The sequence below is a fragment of the Lactuca sativa genome, chromosome 7 (genome assembly GCF_002870075.4).
Source record: "Lactuca sativa cultivar Salinas chromosome 7, Lsat_Salinas_v11, whole genome shotgun sequence".
NCBI classification, from domain to species: Eukaryota; Viridiplantae; Streptophyta; class Magnoliopsida; order Asterales; family Asteraceae; genus Lactuca; species Lactuca sativa.
The window spans coordinates 51,097,048-51,102,345 of record NC_056629.2 but is presented as its reverse complement, the minus strand read 5'-3'; the positions used below and the strand labels follow the sequence as shown (position 1 = coordinate 51,102,345).

General features: G+C 36.6%; 1 pseudogene; it reads right to left on the bottom strand.

The window, feature by feature from the left end:
• Positions 1 to 1,450: 1,450 nt before the first annotated feature.
• On the bottom strand, positions 1,451 to 4,487 carry LOC111905882 (probable fructokinase-6, chloroplastic; annotated as a pseudogene).
• Between the last annotated feature and the right edge of the window lie 811 nt (positions 4,488 to 5,298).

The window sequence follows — 5,298 nt, the reverse complement described above, 5'->3', positions numbered from 1 at the left end:
AATTTTATAAAGGCTAAGGATACACACAACAATAGTTCAACTATTAGGTTGCGAGTATCACTTATATCATTATAAATTTCTTAGGAGAATATGACTTATTAAGGTAATTAACTTTTCGGTATATTCATATCTGAGTAACTATCTTTTTTTTGTACACATCTAGGTAACAAACTTGTTGGAAGCGTTCACATATGACCATTATGACCTGCTATAGCAGGTTAAATCCTAGATGTGAACGTTTTCAACAAGTTCGTTACCTAGATGTGTACAAAAAAAAAATAGTTACTCAAATATGAACAAAACAAAAAGTAAAAATTAAATTACACGAATGGTCCCTGTGGTTTGGGGGAATTTGTGTTTTTAGTCCCTAACTTATTTTTTTAACTTGGATGGTCTTTACTGTTTATTTTTGTTGCGCGTTTGGTCGCTGTCTTACCTAAAAAGACTATTGTGCCCTTATTAGTTTATTTTTTAATTAATTTTCTTATTTATGTGTTTATTTTTTACATATTTAAAAAAATTAATAGACAACACAAATACGTGTGGTCTATTAATTTTTTTTAATATGTAAAAAATAAATACATAAATAAGAAAATTAATTAAAAAATAAACTGATAAGGGCATAATAGTCTTTTTAGGTAAGACAGGGACCAAACGCGCAACAATAATAAACAGTAGGGACCATCCAAGCTAAAAAAATAAGTTAGGGACTAAAAACACAAATTCCCCCAAACCACAGGGACCATTCGTGTAATTTAATTTGTACTTTTCGTTTTGTTCATATTTGGGTAACTATTTTTTTTGTACACATCTAGGTAACGAACTTGTTGAAAGTGTTCACATCTAGGATTTAACCTGCTATAGCATGTCATAATGGTCATATGTGAACACTTCCAACAAGTTTGTTACTTAGATGTGTACAAAAAAAAAGATAATTACCCAGATGTAAACATACCGAAAAATTAATTACCTTAATAAGTCATATTCCCAATTTCTTGGATCTTTATAGGACTTTGAAAGCTAATGTTCGAAATGACCATATTCAAAACTGTACCTACAAGTTGTTCCAACAACTGGATGTCAATATTTAAATTTAGAATGTTTGTAGTATTTTTATAATCTCAATTCTAAATAGAATATGTGTCACAAAAATATTGTAAGCAAATAAAATATTCATTAACATGATTTGTTTAAATACAATTTTAAATAACTGTTGTTTTTGTTAAAAGAAAAATAAAAGGATATCTAAAACTGATTTTTGAATTCACTAAATAAACTTTTTATTTAAAAAGTTGTTTTTAATACTGTTAACTAGTTTCGCAAACAATTACAACAAGAAGGGTATCCCCGCGTTGCGAGGGTTGGAAAGTGTTGTTTTTATGTGAAACTATAGTACATTGACTGAATTGGTAGCCATATTAAAGTATGTTGCTACATAATGTAAACAAACTTACGCAACAATCTTGAGCGAGGCATCCATAATAACTTCTCTAGTGGGTAATGTCGAAATTGCCCCTCTCTCTGTCACAGTAATTGCACCACAAGTATTCATAAAACTCGGAGCCTCTCTTAACCTCTCCTCATCATGCAACAACGACAAATCTTTGGCAACTTTTGATAAAACTCTAGCCACAAAAGCATCCCTGCACCCATTATATCCATTGGATCTAACTCCAAACCTTCACTTTCCCATTAAATTCCTATAAAATTTAATCAAGTTTACAAATAGCTGAATAACTTTAATCCTTATAACACGATTAAATAAAAAGAAATGAAAAGTTATTACTTTGGTGTAATATCTGCATCCATATGGTCCTTTGTTAAACGTAGCAATTTGAAGTTTTTATGGTATAATTTATGAACATTCTCATCATATAGATCTTCTATATTTGTCAAAAAAACAATCCTCTTCACTTATCTAATTATCAACAATAATATCATTAGTTCAATACCAGTATTCAAAAGGGTAAAAGCACCCAAGAAAAAAATGAATTTACTTTTTAGTTTTAAGTTTTTATGTAACACCCCTAATCCAGCAAACCAAGAAAGGAAAGGAAAACCCTAAGTTAACGAGTCAACTTGTCGAGTCCAAGGAAGAAATCGGCGATTAGGAGCGAGTTCTGTGTCACGGATTAAGTGGCCGACTCGGCGAGTTGGGGGACTGACTTGGCGAGTCTAGTATGGGTTGGAAAACCCTAATTTCGGGACTTGGTGCCCTATTTAAGCATCCCATTCTCATTCTATCAGCCTTATTTGTAGCCTCCATTGTCTAGAGCCTAACCCACGAAACCTTAGAGCCTCCCTTGAGTTTGTGAGCCATTTTGTGAGACTTTGAGCATTCTTGAAGCTTAGTAGAACAAGAAGAAGGTTGGGGATATAAGAAGAGATTAGTAGATCCAGAAACCTCTTGCATTCTCCTCCATTTTCTGGTAAGAAAGCTTCCACCTTGATCATTATGCATGTAGATCTCTTCTTTGTCACTTTTGGGGGGTTTTTTGTCCAAGAACCCTAGCATGAGAGGAATGGACGTCCCAAGGGCTTGTGTTTCAGATCTAGCGCCACTAAAGGTTGTTATGGCATAAAGGTGCAAGCTTTATGCCATAGGAATCCCCATGCAAACATATGAAGTGTTCTTTTGGACTTTTTAGCTTAAAAGGCCATGAATGGAGGAAAAAGGCAATAGCTTTGCATGGTTATGAGGTGGTTGAGTCCAGATCTATGTTTTGGATGCTTTGAGATCCTATGAAAACGTCTGAATAGATTGAGGCATAGAGGGACTCGGCGAGTCACTTGTGGGACTTGGCGAGTCAGGCTAGTTTCTTACCCTAAAACCCTTCTGTATAGGGTATGAGTTGAGTTGGTTAGGGACTCAGCCAGCCTAGGTCCATAGTGGACATGAAGATCATTGTACTCGACGAGTTCAAGGAGGAACTCAGCGAGTCCAAGGCAAACTCCTTGGTTTATGAAGATGGACTCAGCGAGTTGTTTATATAACTCGGCGAGTCATATACTGGACAAATTCATGTGAGGGAGATGAACTCGACGAGTTCAAGGACGAACTCAGCGAGTCGGTTGAAGATGGTCCCGATTGTATGACTGAAGTAGAACCTGTCGAATTCTTGCTAGACTTGACGAGTAGAGTCGGGGGTTGTATTGGGTTGGAGGAGTATGAACTCGACGAGTTGGTAGACCAACTCTGCGAGTCAAGTCAACTGGAGGTTGACTTTAACCGTGGACTTTGACCTGGTTTGAATTTTGAGGGTATTATGGTCTAAGTGTTATTTTGGGTATTGATACTCCGGGGAGCTGAAGGATCAGCAGTTTAGGAGTTTCCGGATAGCAGTCAGAAGTGTTCAGCTAGTCTTCAGCAGTGCAAGGTGAGTCTCCTCACTGTGTGAATGGGTCTAAGGCCACAATGTCGGCCCATGTAGTTTATGAGTAGGAAGACCCAAGGGTTAGCCCTAGGAATTGTATGCTAGTATGTTATTTCGGACCAATGTCCGATGTCGGGTGGGTTCCTGAGGAAGGGTTATATGCATATGATTCTGGACCAAGGTCCGTTACCGGGCGGGTGCCCAGAGAATGTTTGTATGTTAGTTTATAATCGTTGTCTGTGTGAAACTTGTATGTTCCTGGTAGGGATGTGAGTGTGGGCAAGGTCCCGTATCTCTCGACTAGCAGAGTATGGACGGGGTTCCGTATCTCATTAGTAGCAGAGCAGGGCGAGGTCTGAGATTGGAAAGAGGTGAATGTGGGTAGGGGCCCGTATCTCACTATCAGCAGGAGCATGGACAGGGTTCCTTGACTCGTCAGTAGCAGGATAGGGGCGAGGCCTTAGATCAGGAGTATAGTAAAGTATGTTAGCTACTTGTTATGTGTTATGTTATATGTTTGTATGTGTATAGTGGGCAGGGCCCAGAGACAGGCGAGGCCTAGTAGATACAGATCTGTATAATGGGTGAGCCCGGAGATGGGCGGGGCCCAGAGGCAGGCGGGGCCTGATGCCGATCGGGGCCCGATGTAGTGGGCGAGGCCCAGCGCTTGCAGTATGTGATTATGTATGGTATGTGGTAGGTTGGGAAACTCACTAAGCTTCGTGCTTACGGTTTTCAGTTTTGGTTTCAATTACTTTCGGTAGCGGAGGGAAGAGCTCGGGGTGATCGTTTGGCTCACACACCAAAGGAGTTTTAGCCTGGGATGTTTACTTTGATAAAATAAAATAATGATTTAGACATGAAACTCTGATGTGATATGTTTTGAATGAATGATTGACACTTGTGGTTTTATTATTAAATTAAAAACGAAATTTTGGTCATGATTTTTGGGTTGTTTCATTTTACCTTGATGATGTCAGCAATATCCTAATTCCTCAAGATTCCTTCTCTTGCACTCTCTGCAGATGGTCACAAATGAAGCCTAAGATTGGGGTCATAAGACAAAAGAACGCCAACAATATAGATGTTCCAATGGAACGGTATTTCAGATATTTAAAAAAAAATGAAAATGAAATGGTATGTTATAGTAAATATTGAAAAAAAATATGAAAGCAATGGCATATCAAAATAGTAGTAAGCTATACTACAACTTTTCATTCCATTTGATGATGGAGCTACAAAAAAAATGAGGAACCACCTTGATGCTTTCTCAAAATTCAGATAAAAACACACAAAAATCATGTGTTGAGCTTCTACCCCCTTGTTATTAACACTTTATGAGGTATTTCATAGCCTATAATTTGCACAGAAGGTGTCATAATGAAAAACAACCATCTTTATGCATAAAAATATGAGCTTTTAATAATTTTGAGGTACCTAAATCAAAAATCAAACATCTTTGATTGAAGCTACAATGATCAAATGCAAGATGAAAGATGGTTTTGTTCTATAATTTTAACGATCATGCATAAAGTTGTGTAGTTTGAACAAAATATGAATATATTAAAATGATGAACACACGACCATTCATTTTGATTTTTTTAAAATCTAAAAATAAGTATACTTGTATTAATTGATTGCAACTAAATCCATATAGTGTGGATTTTAATTATAAACCAACTAAAAAAACAAAAAGTCATCACATGAGATCAGTCATCAAAATCAAGGTCTTACTTTCACCTTTGAGATGGGTCATTAGAATGGAAACATGGGAATGAGTATGTGCATTTACCACCTAAAAGGGAAAATGCATCTAACGACAATGTACTTTGGTTTTTGATAAAAAAAAACTCAAAACAATTATGAAAAAAAATAAAAAATGTGTAAATTCAAAGTACGTTGCTATTTACTATATTTACCACCT